Here is a 19,430-nt window from a genome sequence, read left to right on the forward strand (position 1 = left end):
ATATGCTCTTCAACTTATACAACCAAAAGCTATACCGATATGAGATGTTTTTAAGGCCAGAGATTGCAATCCCCTATTACAATCCCCTATTACATAATCTGATAAAATATATATTAGTACTTGCAGGATTTTTCATGTGCAACGGAATGTTGATAGGTTTCATTTGTTTAGTGGATGATTCTTTTTTTGTGGACAAAATTGACAACCAAAAGCTATACCATTATGAGATGTTTTTAAGGCCAGGGATTACAATCCCCTATTACATAATCTGATAAAATATATATTAGTAGTTGCAGGATTTTTCATGTGCAACAGAATGTTGATAGGTTTCATTTGTTTAGTGGATGATTCTTTTTTTGTGGACGAAATTGACAAATAGTTCAATGATTAATAAATGATTTCCATGTTTGCAATCTCCAGTCATACTTCTAGATAGTGATGGTCTAGGTAATATGCATTGGTATTCACAATCCATACCACAAATTCATAATCTTTAGCCCCATTGTGGAGATTTGTTAGATTTCTTAATGGTTTTGAATGATCATGAAAATAAAGAGGGGAATTTCAACATACAAAGTCTTAAATCATCTCTTGATAAAAGCCATGCGCCATGACCAATACTAAAATTGCAAGTGTCTATATGATGATTCCCTTCTTTATAAACGTGTTTGATTATAAAAGTATATTTTTTTATTGAATTAGGGTCAAAATTTATTTTCAATTTTGTTGATTTTCTAATTCTCAATCCCTTTTTCCTTGTTGCATTTATAATAATATGAGATGCACCTTCTATTTGCACCTTATTTATGCCTAGGCGTGAACAAGTCTGTAGGCCTAAAAGGAGTGCCATACGCTCTTCAACTTATACAACCAAAAGCTATACCAATTATATGCTCTTCATGGTCTCTGATAATACAACCAAACCCAAAGGTGCTTGGATTGCCCCTAAAAATCTTGCAAAAATTTAATCTGCTTATTATTTAAAACATATGTAATTTATTGCATAATATAATACTAATAAATTTTAATTTTTATGATAATTATTTTATTGTATCTATATTATTTATAGAGTGAGGAAGATGTCAACAAAAGAGATTTACTTATGCCAGCTTCGTGGTGAAAAGGGGCTTCTGAACAACACTATACGGTTGAGAAAAAAATTGAGCAACCTAGGAGTTTTTCTCAGGTGGTTGCGTTGGATTCACGGGTTGTTGCGGCTTCCTCACCGGAGACCACAAATGGTGGGAAAGTTGATGCGACATCTTCTTTAGATGTCTCAAAGGGAGGGAACGTTGATGCTAAGCAGGTTGTACATGGTGATTCCCCAAATGCAAGAGGGATTGGACCTCAGGTTGATGTGTCTTGTGACAACGTTCCGACTATCAATCTCAGTGGCTCTTCTAATGTAGGGAGGAATGTTGTTGATTCCCCTGATATGGTGAATGCTCTTTTTGCTAGTTCTCTTTCTTAGATTGATGGTGGATTTCTGTTGGCTTGGCATAACAAGGCAGCACAGGTGGAGGAGGTTTGGATTGCTATTAAGGGTAAGAAAGCTAAGCTTTCAAAACCCTCTTTTGATATGACTCTCCGCTCCCACAAGAGTAGTGCTAAGTGTGAATCTTGATGGTTTTAGTTTGGAGGAGCCATGGTTGGATTTTTTCGAGTCTTTCTCTGGTTTTGTTTCAGGTTTGGGGAGCCTTCTGTTTAAACCCATGTCTTTGTTTTTGGGAGTTTTATTCCCTGATTGGCTTTGTCTCTGCCCCATCATTGTATTATTGAAAATGTTTTCTATGGGGTTGTTTTGTTGTTGTGGTTTGTTTTGGCTTAATGTCTTGCTAAGTCCAAACTGGTCTCCTTTTGTAAAGGGTTTTGGGTCCCTTCAAAACCTGTTTTTGCTTTAATAAAAAATAGAAGAGATTGACTTTTAATTGCCTTTTTTGTCAACAATTAAAACATGATGTGTGTTCATGGGGAGCTATGACCATTCCAACACATCATTTGATTTAAGTACTCAATAATTTACCTTTAATACCTCTTAGATGTACCCATTACATATAATACTAAGATGTTTTATTCTAAGGTGATGAAATACATCCAATTAATACGAAAAGGAAGTAGACATTGATGGACAGAGTAGATGCGTGATTTTCTTACGATGGGGAGATCTAAAACTTGGAATTGACAATGTTGGAATATCATGTGGGACATCTAATGTTTCTAGTAGTTTGAGAGCAAATGCAATGTATTTGTAAAATTTTAAAATTTTATTAGATGTTGGCAAGAGATTAATAGCTTCACACCTTATTAATCATTCATTTTCAACAAAACCTCTCAAATTAAGTAGCCCTACAATCTAACAATGTCCATGTAATTCAACAACATCTCTCTCTCTCTCTCTCTCTCTCTCTCTCTCTCTCTCTCTCTCTATATATATATATATATATATATATATATGTATGTATGTATGTATATACGTATACGTATACATATATATGTATATGTATATGTGTATATGTATGTATGTGTGTGTGTGTACATGTGTGTGTGTCTATGTGTGTATATATATATATATAAATATATATGTATATATATACGTGCACATATACATATAAATATACATATATATACATATATAGACATATATACATACATATATATATATTTACATACATATGTATACATATACATATACATATACATATATACATACATATATGTGTGTGTGTGTGTGTGTGTGTGTGTGTGCACGCCTTGAGGAGGACTCGAACCTCCACACTCAACAGTCACACATGTTAGGTGTTTACCTCATGCATGTCGTATGCCTTTTATAGAGCATGTCTGCTCTTGTTGGCCCGCATGGCGGGCAATATACCTCTCTTCTTGGGGGAATAATATAGACCTATTCCATCCTCGTTGAGTAGGTAAGGAGATCTACGTGTCTATAAGGTGGACAGAGGTACTACCGCTCCGTGTATCAGCACGTTTGTGTTGTTCTTTTAGCAAGCACATGTGAGATACGTGGGGTATGCAGGGTATAAGGGTCATTTTGTGGTGCATGTCTACTGAGACGAGACTGTTTTGGTCTCGTGTGTCTGCCATTTCACCATCAAGCCAAACAATAAAAAAAAGAAAAGAAATAATTATTTCCCTATTTTGAATCCTATATTAAACTAGATAGTTTAGGTTTGTCAAATACATTCAATATATCAAGTATTCAAATAATATATTAAACCAGGTCGTTTAGTTTTGTTAACTTTATTTTTCAAATTCATTTAAATTATCCCTCAATATTTTATTTTAATATCTTAAAATCTTGAATATGGAACAAATAGATAAATTTGAACTTGCTAGCACATCTCACATCGTTAGAAACAACGACCCTGAAAGACCCCTTATTTCAAAAAATAAAGTTCCTTTAACTATCAACCATATTCACACATTACAACACGAACCAACGTGAAGTCTGAGAAACTGCACGGGTTCTTTTAGAACTAATTATTTAAAATGTATTAAATGCATTTAATATTATTTTATTAATTTATGTGACACACACACACATGTGCGTACACACACACACATATATACATGTATATATATGTACATATATACATGTATATGTATACATGTACATATGTACATATACATACATACACATATATATACAATACATATACACATATATACATACATACATACTTATACATACACATATATATACATATATATATACATATATATATACATATATACATATACATATACATATATAGTGTGACATATCAAAAACCAATGATAAAAGGAAGCAAACATAGTTACCCGAGGCACTGTGCAAGTATTTGTTCCTTTTTGCTCGGAAGTGTGTGCTTCCACAAGGAATTCTCTAGAACACGACAAGATCACTGTATGTATAATTGAGAACCTTTCCTACGTAAAGTGAACATACTCTACATTGGGTTGTTGAATTATCTGACAGAATGTAATGATCGAAAGATTATGTATCAAATGGTATTGTCGAAATGTTTTAAAAGATTTCATAGTCGGGTTTTCAAGCGGTTGATGAACCACCCAATTTCCCGATCTAGTTCGATGGTTACAAAATCAATCACAGATCCGACTAGCATCTTATGGGGTAGTTTTGAAAGGTTTTGAAATCCCATATAATGTCAGAGCATTGGCACTTTTTTTGTACTTTAGAACCAAACGAAATTGAGGTTCAAAAGTTCGAGAATCGTGCGACTCACCGATAACAAAGGTAGTCCGTTTGGCAACACAATATGTTCAGTCCTGGCATCCAAAGAGGCTTTTTATTAAATATTATGCCAACTGTGGAAGCATAGACATCACGACTTGTAATGATTAAAGAAGCAGATCCATACCACATGAACTCTTCTATTGAATGCCAATAACAGATGTGGTCTCAAGAGATAGATGTAGAGATTAGGGAGCGTATGCAAACTGTTTAACATATTGCCTGAAAAGAAAATGGTCTTGTAAAATGCATGATTACATGCGTGCACAAAATTCATCTACTGAAAAAGCTTTAGAAACTTTCAAGCGAAAGCAGTTAACTGTTTTCATCCAAAGCTAAATGGCACCCTGTGTATTTGGCACTCAGCTCATAAATTGCTCCAGTGACATCAACAAAAAAAAATGGACTTGAGGCGACAACATATGTATATGTATGTATGTGTGTGCGCATATATATATATACACACACATATACATGCATACATACATACATGCATGCATGCATATGTATATATATGTATGCACACACACACAGATATATGTATGTGGGGTGGGTGGCGGGAGAATTTGGGGCGACAACATTTGTATATGTATATGTATGTATGTATGTTTGTGTGTGTGTTTGTATATACACATATATATGCATACATATATATATTTATATACATATGTATATGTATATGTATGTGTATATATACATACACACATATATGTATATGTATATGTATATATATATATATATATATATATAGATATATATATATATATATATATATATATATGTATATGTATATAAATATATATACATACATATATATACATATATAAAATATATATATATATATATATATATATATATATATATATATATATATATGCATATGTATCCAATCCTATTCATACAATGATCATAGTAAAGATAATAGTCCTCTATAGCAACAAAGAATATGCTAATAAAGAATCTAAACTTAGTTTCTCATAAGTATGAAACTTGGGAGACAAACATTCGATAACAACCTATGGCTATTAAATTAACAATTTATTCAAATTGAGTGATGGCTTCCTTATTAAACCCCAGATCTAAGAGTTGGCTGGTATATATATGTACACACACACACACACACACACACAGATATGTGTGTGTGTGTGTGTGTGTGTGTGTGTGTGTGTGTGTGTGTGTGTGTGTGTGCGCGCGACAATTTTTAAAGCAATTATGGAATGAACAAACGTATCCAATCCTATCCATACAATGATCGTAGCAAAGATAATAGTCCTCTATAGCAACATAGAATATGCTAATAAAGAATCTAAACTGTAGTTTCTCATAAGTATGAAACCTATATATATATATATGCGGCAATTTTTAAAGCAATTATGGAATGAACAAACGTATCCAATCCTATTCATACAATGACCGTAGCAAAGATACTAGTCCTCTATAGCAACAGAGAATATGCTAATAAAGAATCTAAACTGTAGTTTCTCATAATTATGAAACCTGGGAGACGGACATTCGATAATAGCCTTTGGCTATTAAATTAACAATTTATTCGAATTGAGTGATGGATTCCTTATTAAACCCCAGATCTAAGAGTTGGCTGGTATCATCCTAATAAAATAAAAAGAAGATGAGAAGCAAAAATTCAGGACTCATAAATGTCAACCATATCAAACAGTCCCTTCATGAAGGCCTAGGCAACATAAATGCTAAAGTAATCCAACACAGTTAGGTAGAGGAGTAAGGAAACATAGGCGATGAAAGGAATCTTAGATGCAATTGTGAAAAAAGTAATAAGACAAATCAAAAAATGATTCATGGGAATCAAATATCTGCCAAAGTCATATATTAGTATGCATTATTATAAGATCCTCATTGGTAAGTTTTTAATTTATTAAATATTACTCCCACGAGGTTTTGGAAAGGCATTTATTATTCTCGATAATCAATTCTTTAAAAAAGAATCAGTTAGTGTAACTGACAGACGGAGTTGAAGAAACTCTTTAGATATGGAATTAACAAATGAAGGGGAGGATTTTCTCTGAACCCCCATTGCAATTTGATGCAAGAGTGAGAATCGACTAAGAGAAAGGTTTTAGTTTTCAGTTCTGAAAAAGGGTTGAGCAATGTATTCTCTTTTTTCAAGCATAATCTTTTGTAATAGAGAAGAGGAGATTGTTGTTGGACATTGTTGCTGCTAGGATATGTTGTTGTCATTGATGTCAACATATTCCTGTGATTTATTGCTTTGGTACTTGCAGATTGGTTTATTGGGATTTTGGTTTGGTGTATGTAGTATTTCTAGTATCATTATATTCTTCTGTATTAGTTTTGGTGATCCGAGATGCTTAATTGATCATACCATATGGTCCGGTTTGTAGTTTGTTTTTCTGATCATTGCTTTGCAGAGTTTAGTATTTCCTCTGGTATATTTCGGTGTGATCAGATCTTGAGCTGAGTCTTTGGGAGATTGTTTGGGATGGTCTTGTGTATCTTAATTTTTAGATGGTTTATGATTTGGTGCTCCGCAAGTTATCTTTCTTCGTGATGGTTGCTGATGTTTAAGTGTTCTAGAGTTTCAGACATTGACAAATGAAGATTTGATAAGTGGTGTTGGTGCAACTGTTACTGATGATTCTAACGTGCTTGTTGGTGATCCGCATTGATTGTTGTGCAAGTTGTTGGTTCTTTGCTGATCCATTGATGTTCTTCGTGTTATGCGGTATTTCTGGTGGTGTAGCGTGTTGCGATTGATCTTGGCGTGATTACCGGTGGAGATGAGCATTTGAAAATTTGAATCAGGTCATTGTTATGTCATGTATATCATTATACTAGTCTGGTGGTTGATCCTTGTATCGTGTGATGCAATTTTGTAATTGTGAGTTGAGGGTTTAGCCAACCTTGTTGTCAAGGTTGATGAATTGTATAAATAGGTGATATTGTCATATAATTTATGTATAAAGGGTTGTGTCTGCCTTATTAGAGAGTGGTGTATGTGCGAACAAGGATTCATCTTTCAGTGTGTTGTATTGAGAAGAGATTGGTGTTGTAGAACAGACAATTGTGCTTAACCAGATCTTTCATCTGACATTTGGAGATGCTATTATTGCAGTTCATTCCTTCTAGATTGTAGTCTGAATCTTGTTGTAAATCAGTGAGACTTCCTTGAGGGTTGTATCCTTTCGGGTCATTATCTTTTGAGCAGTGAGCTCTAGGCAGTGTGCTTGAATGCATGTGCATTCCCCATTGTAATACTTACACATACAACTGCAGAGTATCATCATATTGTGGGTAGGTTCCCACCGCGGTTTTTCCCTTAACCGGGTTTTCCATGTCAAAATCTTGGTGTTGTGACTTGTGTTATCAATTTTCTTATCTTTGTTATTGTTGCATTTTATCAAATCTGTATTTGTGATTAAGTTTGTAGATCTGGTGAAAACCGGTTCACCCCCCCTCTCAGTTTTCCTTCATTATTATTGCTAACAATTGGTATCAGAGATAGATCCTCTGGAAGAAGCTTAACCTCTTGGGGAGATCCGGGATGGCAACTGGAACTGGAGGTGTTATCTTTAAGAAGGCGAGTCCAAGATTTGATGGAAGTAACTATGCTATATGGAAGAACCAGATGTAAGTGCACTTGAGATGCCTTGGAGAAGATTACTAGAAGATTACAAAGAATGCCTATTCTGCTCCTTTGAAGGCACTAGTTACTATTGATGAGATCAAGGAAGCTGAACATAACATTAGAGTGAAGGAAGCATTGTTGAGTGCCCTGACTGATTCAGAGATGACAAATGTAATGGGACTTCAGACTGCACATGAGATCTGGGAGAAGCTTGAGACCCTATATGAAGGAGACAAACAAGTGAAAGTTGCTAAGTTGCGGAGCTTGAAAGGAAAATATGAGATGTTGAAGATGGGAGAATATGAGAACATAAATACCTTTATGGCTAAGGTGAATGATCTTGTCCTATGCATCAGATGTGTCGGTGGAACCCTTGAAGAAGATGAAATTATTGCTAAGGTGCTGAGATCTTTGTCTCCTACTTGTAAATGTAATGGAGGGAATTTTCCACCTAAAGGATGATGCATCCTTTAGAACAAATTGTCCTTTCGATTACCTCTGCAAATTGGCGTTGACATGAGCCAGGAGATAAAATAACAAACTAGGACAATTATCCATGATTCGAGACTCATGGACGGCTTTGTCAAGCCTCTATCCTGAGGATGAGTGTGCGGAGCTGGGACACCAACGCGGCGCTCTGTCATCCTATACAGACAAAGTACAAAGTTTCGAATACGAGAATAATGTAATGAAACACAGAAAGTGAATAAACTAAACTAAAAGTTGCGAGATGCCAAATGACTGAAATAAAACAAAGGGAAGGGAGAAGGATGAAAACACTCACAATCGATCCATGATTGAAGCCTCCTATTGAATGATGATTCTCTTACCTCCGTGAATCTACACACAAGCAAAAAGTAAAAATGTTGGGGTTGTGTTTTGGAGCCTGCCTAAGTCAGACCCCCATTTTGGTGTTTCTACCTCCACGAACAACCCAAGATGCCACAAGAATAGCCATGGGAATAATAATATGATAAAGATAATTGAAAGGATGCAACAAAATATTAATAAAAAGGTATTGGAAAATGAAAGAAAGAGATTAAGGAGCTCCCCTTTTATGAACAATAATTGGAAATGCTGGTGTAGTGTGCTTGAGGTGTTGCAACAATGGTGGTGTTGATGGAATGTTGTCCAAGGTGGTCTCCAAGAACTTAACCTACAAGAAGATTTCCAAACTTGCCAAAGAATCCCTTCAAAGTGCCTCCAAAGTGAAAGATAAAAGCCAAGGAAGGAATTCAAATGTTGGTGGGCGCATGCAGAGGTGTTACGATTCCTTTCGGGCGTAGATTTAATGCTCAAACAACCACCTGTGGATTGTTGAATATTTACGAGATGCTAGCGCGTTGCGTGGACATCTTCGTGCCATGCCTATGTCCCTGAAGGTGATAGGTTGGCAGAGTTGGTAATGCTTCAGCGAGAGTTGACATGGATGGTTTGAGTGGACAAAAGGACATAATGGTGGATCTTGACCTCTGATGACATGGAAGAAAATCGTTATTTGTCACATTAATTACAAGGGATAATATTATTGATATTACATTTTACCCTCACTTTAGCGAGCTTGCCTTTGCCGAGGTATGCGAAGCTAAAGTAGAGGAAGATACAGAGAAAGAAAAGTCGCGATAGGGAGGCAGATTTTCGTTGACCAGACGAGGTTTCCCCCAGCGAGATGATGCTAAGATTTAGAGTAAATATTGGTACTTGGTACATCGCAAACACGCTAGCTGTAGACTAGCATGATGGATGGTAAGGTAAAGGAAAGGATAAGATAACATAACAGAAACAAACCTTGCCTTGGAGGAAAGCCCCTGGTTACGGAAAGATACGAGATAAGTGGTCGTCATTGGTATAAGATACGCCAGTATGGGTAGCAAGATGCATTATGCTAGATAGCCATATGATACAACGTGATATGTCGGTATGGATAACCATATGATAGGGCATATAAAGATAATTTTTTTCCGGCATGGATAGCAACATGCTAGATAGCCATGCAATAGGAAAGATAAAGATAGATTTGCTAGAATGGGTAGTGACGCGCTAGATAGCCATGCGATAGGGAAGATAAATTTGGTAAGTAGTAGATTGGCCCCTAAAAAGGTACTTAAGAATGGTTTGGCCCCCATGTAGGCGATCTTGGAAAAAAAAAAAGATCAAGTGTTTTGGCCCCCACCTAGGCGAACAAGGAAAACAATTGATAAAAGACACCGATGCAAAAGTTGAAAGGATAAATGCCAAAGCTAAAAAGATAAGTGCATATATGATGGCCCCCCCTTAGAATGATAGGCATGAAAGGCATGTCATTCTAAGGAGAAGAGCAGTTGTGGTATGTCAACATAACAAGATGTTTCCGTGGAATCCCACCAAGAGAAAGTGGCACATAGATATACACAACATCAAAAGATGCAATGGAAGAGGATAGGGGGATCTGATAGTCTGGCATAAGAATCCATAGCAATTTCAAAAAGATATATAGTATCACTGCGAGATGGGTGTATTGTCATAGTGCCAAATTTCTCGGATCTGAAGAAGATCACATGAAGATAAAGAGAAAATAAAAAATCGGGTCAACATGGAAGAAGGCAAAGAATGCCCCCAATGCTTTGGATCGTTCCTGAATGTCGAAAAGCAATATACGACAAATAGAGGAATAAGTACGACGAAAAATCACCTGTATCCGAGCACCTACGGAGTAACTCAGGTCCCTCAGGAGAGCACAATGAATAAAAATAATCAACCTCCCGTATCCAAGTACCTACAAAGTGACTTGGGTCCTCCGGGAAGGAACAAACAGATAAAGCAAGCATGGGGGAATAGAATCACACACACATGCAAGCAGATGTAGATGAGAAATAAAAGTCCTAACGATCATCCCTTAGGAGGGGATCGTACTGTAGGAGATCATCATCGTCAAGAAGAGCCTTGTCCTCCCAATCTAGGTAATAGGAAGAAGGAGGCGAGCTCAAAGAGGGACTACCACAAGGGCTACACCAGGTGCCTCACCAAGAGACGAAGCAACAATGATGTCTTCGTCTTTAGGCTTGGAGGAGGCAAGGGTCAACAATCGTGTGAAGATCATAGACAAGGTTGGTATGTCCTCCAAGGAGATGAACATGCAGGCCTTTGTGGAGGAAGCAGGTGACTTGCTTGAAGAAAATGAATCAAGAACAGGATTGTCAGCCTCTGGAAGAGGGGCAGTGACAAACTCAGGAGAAGGCAGGGCATATAGAAATAGGCAAACCAGCAGGCACTGAGACAGGCAAAGGGATGGAGAACATACTTGCGAAGAATTGCGTCGTCGGAACTTTGGAATAGGGCCCTGCTCAAATTTGTGTTTACACAGGTTAGGAGTGTCAAGCCTCCTATCAACCGTAGCAAGCTGAAGGACCCCAAGAAAACTCAGATGCTAGAGTGGTGGCGAAGTAGGCAGGGCAGAAAAAGATGCACTGGGCACCACCTGCGTATGTGACTTGTTAAGGGGCCAGGACAAGGGAGGCATGTCCGATAAAGAAGTGATAAGAGTTGGCTCCAAAGAAGGAGCAATTAAAACCTACACTCGTTTAGAGGGAGGTTGATCAAAAGCCCCTGAAGCAAAAGGGAACGAGATCAAAATAGGTGTAGAGATGGGAGCAACTGAGGGAATAGGCTCTGAAACAACAGCGTTGGGTGTCAGAGCCACACTAGCAGACTGTAAGGAAGCATTGCGCTCTTGAGCTTGAGCCCATTGAAAGTGTTTACACTCACATGCATGTTGATTCCGACGAAGGTGAGGACCACCAACCCAAGATGGAGAGGATTTAGAAGCATCATGTTCCATAGGAGAGGCCTCCGAAATTGTGTCAATGATAGGAGAAGGCCCAACCGATGAAACAGAAGGTGCATCCTAGAGAGGCACCACATCCACAACAACGAGTGCCCGATCTTGTTTCACTTGAGGATTGGTCAGAGGAACTGAGGGTTCCTGTACAGGCTGTGACAAAGAGACACGAGAAGAGCGCTTCATTTTTTCATAATGAGAGGGTCGAGGAATATCAGCCATGATCGGGAGCTCGAAGGGAGGCCAGGTCATGGACTTTGACAATATGGGTCCCTTTCCCTTGGCTACACTGGGTGCAGTCACAGGAACAATAGGCATCATTGGAGGTTGCACAGTCCTAGGTGGACGTAGAGGTCTATTCGAGGGAGCAAGCTTAGCCTCAATCCCCGATGATGAGGATACATGAGGCACAACCTGCTCCAAGACCGGAATCGATGGAGGAGGGTTGATGCAGAAGGTGGCAATGAAACAATAGACTGCACAGATTTAGGGGCCGACTCCCCCCATTTATAGTGATAATAAGGGCGGTACATTAATCACTGCGGGAATAATGGCCCCATCGGAGTAGGCCAAAAGTGGTCCAACAAAAAAATCCCCATGGGCGATCAGGGGTCGGTATCTAGTGTCCTAGATGATATACATCGTGCCCTCATGGGGAAACTTGAGACATTTGTGCACAAATGAGGGGACTGCTTCCATAGAAATCAACCAAGGAATGTCGAGCTTAACTTGGAAGAGGTTTGATTTGGGAATAATGACAAACATAGAAGACACTACCTTAGGTCCTATGAGGACTGTCAAGGTGATACTACCCAAGGGGTAGATATAGAACCCATCATGCACCGTCAAAGTTCTGTGACACTCATCATACGCCGGTCTATGCCTTTCGTTCACAAAGAGAGTCTCCTCTATGATAACATCAATCCTGCTAGATGGGTCAACCATTACACCTATGACAGTTTGACCATTCAGTTTGGTAGGGACATAAAGAGGAGAAGGCTCTCCACAATACAGGACATCCAAAGGGGTAAATGACAAGGATACATCAGATACCTTCCCCTTTTGGGATGAAGGTGAGCTAATGGGGGTGATGGTGACCATGTTCACATATGGAGCATCATTTGAAGAAGGATCCGATGCAGAGATAAAGTTTGGCAAATGCGGAGAGAAAGGATTGGTATAAATTTGCAAGCCGTTGTTGGTTTTATCAGCAAACTTGTTTAATTTGTGCTTTCGTGCATCCACCTTGATTGCACCACCGTCGATGTGGTCTTGGAAAACATGTCGAAGATGATAACATCGCTCAGTGTCTTGACTAGGCACATGATGATAATGACAAAACTTCAAACCATCATACCAACATGGATAAGGTCGACTATCAGACAATGGTTTGATTTCCAGAAGGGTAATAAGGTTGTCTTTCAACAACCGTTGTATTATGCTCAAGTAGGAGTCATTCAACTTAGTGAATACTATTATGTTGCGAGGCTTGCGCAACAACCATTGGAGGAATATCTGCAACATTAGCGACAACCTTATTCTTCCAGGACCCATCTGTGGTCGTGCTTGCAAAGGACCCACCGTGAGGGTTCGAAGAAGTATCTTCGAACTGCGACATAGTGTGTTGGTAATCAGCGAGAGAAGAGAACATTTTAGGGAAGTTCTAATATCAGTTAAGAGATAGTTTCTCCCTCAATGTCGGCTACAGATTGCTAATAAATATCCGCTATAGATCACTATCTGGTAGGGAAAAGGGGATCTTGGTTGAGATACCTTGATATCTCGAAATCAAAATCAATGATCTTTTCATTGGGTTTCTGTTTACAATGAACAAGGTCGGTGATAGTGACCCTGCTACCAATGTTCGCTTGAAACTACTTGAGGAAAAGATCCATAAGCTGATCAAAGGTACGAATAGAGTGGTTAGGTGAGGAGCTATACCATTCTAACATTGTCCCTTTGAGGGAGCGCAAGAATAGTTTCAGCAGCACGAAATCTAGACTATGGTAGTCACTACACATGGTCATAAAGGAATCTATATGCACATTTGGGTCCCATCACCATTGAACCTATCAAACTTCAAGGAATCAACAATAGTTGGAAGGATAGTATTTAGGATGGTAATGTCAAGGGGACTTTTCCTGTAATACGCAGGCACGAATGATTGACCAGAGGTAGAGGCTAAGTTCGTCAGCTACAACTGTAACTACCCCATGTTCTGTAAAATTGTATTTAGGACAGACTTAGAAGGCAAAGGAGGTGGAGGTGGGCCAGATCCACCGCCACCTCCAGAAGGACTAGTGCCACCGACAGATATAGTGCTAGCGTTGATTACTGAAACCTGAGAAGCAACAAAAGCTGAACTACTAGCCATGCTTGTGTAGTCCAATGGAGTGAGTGAAGCACTGACACTAGGTATGGTGGAGACCACCATGTGCGCGCTCAGCCTTGGAATGGTAACACTAACATGGGAACTTAAGGGATCATATTGATTGTCCACAAGGGGTACATCTGCCAAGGGCACATGGATTTTAACAATCATGGACAAAGCCCTCAACATCTCCAGGCCTCTCTTGTTGGAGATTAACATGTCTCTCAAGGTACCCATGGCATTCCTGACCTGGGGGGGACATATTGATCTTCTCAAAATCTACAGTGACTACAAAAAACCCTCAAAGTCTCTCAGATTCGACTCCAACATATTGATCTTCTCAAAATCTACAGTGACTGCAAAATCCTGATTGACCAAAAGAGGGGAAGACAGGGTAGAACTCCTAGGAGAGTTAGGTTGTGAATTAAAATGAGAAGGCCCCCCAATCAAAACAAATTACAGATTGTGAGAGGCTAAGAACTCATTGGGATCAGATGACTGCTCACCTTGCATGGTGTCAGGTAGAGGAGGACTATAGCGATCAAGGGGAAAACTCTTCCTGGACAACCTCCTGACTACGGCTCCTATTGTATTTTGAGATGTAAATCTCATAGACAAGACACACGACATTAAGGACCACACTACAGGGACACCGAATGATAAAGTTGGTTTTAATTGATAAACGAAAAAATGCAGAAATTCAAACTAAATGCGAATGAAAGTTTTGGTTTTTGGTTTTTCTCTTTTTTTTCTTTTCAAATTTTAAAAATTTTGAAAATTTAAAAGACTAAATGCACCTAAATGAAGCAAAAAGCAAGTAATTAAAAGTTAATCCCGTTTCACGTTAGGTTCACCAAAATGTAATGGAGGTAATTTGCCACCTCAAGGATGATGCATCCTTGAGGACAAATTGTCCTTCCGAGTACCTCTGCGAACTGGCACTAAGATGAGCAAGGGGAAAAAATAACAAACCAGGGCAATTGTCCACGTCCGGGACTCACAGATGGCTCTGTCAAGCCTTTGTCCCCGAGGACGAGCGCGCGGAGCTGGGACACCATCATGACGCACTGTCATCATGTACAAACAAAGTACAAAGCGCGTACAAAAAGTTCTAAATATGAGAATAATGAAATGAAACACAAAAAGCGAATAAACTAAACTAAAAGTTGTGAGATATGAAATGACTGAAATAAAACAAAGGAAGGGAGAAGGATAAAAACACTCACAATCGGTCTACGATTGAAGCCTCCTATTGAATGATGATTCTCTCACCTATGTGAACCTACACACAAGCAAGAAGGGAAAATGTTGGGATTGTGTTTTGGATCCTGACTAAGTCAGATCCCCATTTTGGTGTTTCCACCTCCACGGACAACCCAACAAACCACAAGAATAATAATATGATAAAGATAATTGAAAGGATGCAACAAAATATTAATAAAAAGGTATTGAAAAATGAAAGAAAGAGATTAAGGAAACTCCCCTTTCACAAAAAATTGTTGGAAATGTTTGTGTAGTTCACTTGAGGTGTTGCAACAATGGTGGTGTTGATGGAATGCTATCCAAGGTGGTCTTCAAGAGCTTAACCTGCAAGAAGATTACCAAACTTGCCAAAGAATCCCTTCAAAGTGCCTCCAAAGTGAAAGATAAAGGCCTAGGAAGGGATTTAGATATCGATGGGAATATGTAGTGGCATTATGATTCCTTCTGGGCACAGGCGTAATGCTCAAATGACCACTTACAGACTGTTAGATTCGGGGGATGGTAGCACACCACACGGACGTCTCCAAGCCGCACCTGTGTCCCCAAAGGTGACAGGTTGGTAGAGTTGGTAATTCTTCAGCCAGCAATGACATGGATGGTCTAAGTGAACAAAAGGACATAATGGTGGATCCTTACCTCCGATGACATGGAGGAAAAGCACTGTTTGTCACATTATTTACAAGGGATAATATTTTTTAATATTACAATAAACACAAGGTAGCTGCTAATGATGAGATCTGGAGTGTGACTACAGTAACAAGAGATATGTTGGTTGGAAAGATTGCTGCATTTGATTTGAGCGAATTTAGTGAATCACATGGAAAGTCTGAGACAACATTTAGAGCATCTATATCCGAAAAGCAGAAGTATGATCTTGATGAATGTAGAATATCTAGATATGAAAGAGAAAGGAGAGAGATAGAAGAGCAAGAAAGAGAACTGGATGAGCTTGAAGCATTGATTGCCCAGAGATTGCCTAAGGGAGCTGGTAAGTCTGATGGAAAATTGCCTTTGAAATGTTTCTCTTGTACTAAAATAGGACATTTTGCTTCTAGATGCCCAAAGAATGGCTAAATATGATACGCATGATAAATTTGATAAGCATGATAGGAATGATAGATATGAGAAGCATGAGAAGTATGATAAGCCTTACAAGTCTAACCAGAAGTATAAGCATCAGAAGAACTGCTATTATGTTGTTGATGAAGGTGTTACAGATGAAGAATTAGAAAGATAAGAAGTTGTATTTATTGCTATCTAAGAAGATAGACCAGTACCTATTAATTCCACAAGTTGCACTATTGAGTAGAAAACTTTAGCTGCTAAAGTTGAAGAAAAAGATGAATGGGTAATTGACATCGATTGTTCACATTATATGATCGGTGATAAAAGAAAATTGTTGAGTATTGAAAGGTATGATGGTGGAATAGTGAGATTTGGAGATGAAAAAGCCTGTGTGATCCGTGGTAGAGGTTCTATTTCATTTGATGGTAAGCATAACACTAATGATGTCTTGTATGTTGAATGTTTGAAGGATAATCTTTTGTCTTGGACAGATGGTTGACAAACTTTATGATTTGCAATTCAAGAATGGTAAATGCAAGATCCTAAATGCCTCCGATATAGAGATTGCATTTGGAACTAAGACTGAAGGTAATATTTTCATTTGAATGTTGGTGAGAAAATTTGTTTGATTGCTCAGATTGATGAAAGTTGGTTGTGGCATAGGAGAATGTGTCATGTTAACTTTGATTCAATGATTAAGATCAATTATACACAAGTTGTTAGAGATCTGCCTAAGATTGTTCAGCCTGCTAATTTAATATGTAAGGAATGCCAACTGGGTAACCAAACAAGAATTTCTTTCAAGAGAAAATAGTATACATTTGATGGATTGCTAGATCTTGTGCATACTGACCTATGTGGAACAACAAATGTTAGAAGTGTGTAGGGAGAGATATTTTATGTTGCTAATTGATGATTATTCCAAGATGATGTGGGTTGTCTTTTTGAAGGAGAAATCTAAAGCATTAGACAAGTTCAAGATATTCAAAGCAAAGGTTGAGACTGAGTCAGAATTGAAGGTGAAATGTCTGAGATTTGACAGGGGAGGAGAATTTTATTCCGGTGAGTTTGATTCATTATGTGAGAAGCATGGGATTAGAAGACAATTATCTGCTCCTAGAACCCCTCAGTAGAATTGAGTTGTTGAAAGAAAGGACAGGATTGTCTTGGATGTTTGCAAGGACTATGCTAATTGAAGGGAATGTTCCAAAGATCTATTGGAGAGAAGCTATTAGCATTGTTGTTTACACATTCAACCGAGTTCATATTAAAGGTGATACCGATAAGACTCCTTATGAGCTATGGTTTGGTCATGTTCCTATAGTGAGATATTTCAAAATATTTGGTAGCAAATGTTATTGAACTAAGGGAAACTTTTCATGCAAGGTTAGCAGGTTGGTTAAACCAAATAAGCATAAAAGCCAAATTAAAACAACAAGCTAGCTATATTATACCTTGCAAGAGAGGAGTCTCTCTTATTCCTCTGATTGAGCTTGAGGAAGTAGAGGCACCCTTATGCTCCACTTGTTTGGATGTGCTCTTCTTGATGGATGTGGAATGCTCTCCAAATACATAACAAGATTGGTGGATTATGATTGGATTTGAATTATGATGGATGAGGAATTGATAGGTTTGGATGAAAAAGGGATTTTTCTTGGATGAGGGATTATTTGGATATTATGAGGACATTATGTGGATATGATAGAAGAAGACAGAGGAAGAAAGGGGCAGCATAAGATTAGAAGAAGATTCCATGTAGTGTTTTGTGAGGAAATGAGACTCCAATTTATAGATTGGAGGAGGCCAATGGAGAGCCAAGATTGATTTGGGATGGAAGACATGGATCAAGGTGTATTGGGAGAATAAAAAGGAATATAAAATTCCTTGGGGAAAGGAGAGAGGGATTAAAAATTCCTAAATAAAGGATGTGTGGGAAGACTAAATGAATAAAGGAAAAAATTCTTTGGGAAGAGGATGCATGGGGAGATTCAAGGAATTTGAATTTCCTTGAAAGGATCAAAGGTGATGTGACATGAGTGGAGGAATATAAAATTGGAGAATATTGATAAGTATGATTAAAGAAGAATTAATTAGGCTAAGTGGGGATTAGAAAAAGTTATTTGTAGGAATCGCATGACTTAAGTTAATTAATTAGAATTAATTAACTAAGAGGAATTTAGAAGACTTAATGATTTGGTTGACTTCAGAAGAATAGGTAAATAATTAATTTATTTGATTAATTAATTATTGGACTATAGTGACAAGATTGATTAAATTTGATTTAATTAACCTTAAGAAGAAGGGAATTAACATAATTAAATTGGTTAATTATGATGACAAGCTTAAATTAATTAAATATTAATTTAATTAATGTAATATTAATTTAATTAATTTTTGGTGTCTACAGTTATATCAAGAGAGATGATGACATAGGAAAGTTTGATGCAAGAAGTGATGAAGGAATTTTCTTGGGATATTCAACAAAGAGCAAAGCCTACCGATGCAACCGTGGTCCAGTGGGTCCTCAAAGAGAACTGACTAGATCATGTAGCAAGAGTAACACAACGAAAGAAACCACAACACATAGAAATATTACAAAATCAGACATCCGCACTGTCATATATTCATCATAGAACATCTAGTAATAAACTGGTTACATGCACGCTAACATGTCAAATTACAATCCATCTAGAACTCTCAGAATTATCCGGATCTCTAACCATGAATCTAGAATCTCATGCTGATCGATATCCCCCTAATGACTATAGAAAACAATATATATCCTTTGGAACACATTTGGGCCGGCCATAAAAGATTACATTAACCAAGGAAGGAAAACAAAACATGTAAGACAGGTCAGCCCCAAAACGTGAAGATCTCATCTTCCAAGAACAATCCGGAAGTACAGACCACAAAGGAAGGTGGCCAAGGGCCTAAGAATATCAAGTGTGGTGCTAAATCGATCTACAATCCAAGAAATCACTTCAGAAAAGAACCCAAATGAACTAGAAATCTGGAATAATGCACAAGAACCCAGAAATCT

This window comes from Cryptomeria japonica, chromosome 11 (assembly GCF_030272615.1).
Source record: "Cryptomeria japonica chromosome 11, Sugi_1.0, whole genome shotgun sequence".
In the NCBI taxonomy this organism is placed as follows: domain Eukaryota; kingdom Viridiplantae; phylum Streptophyta; class Pinopsida; order Cupressales; family Cupressaceae; genus Cryptomeria; species Cryptomeria japonica.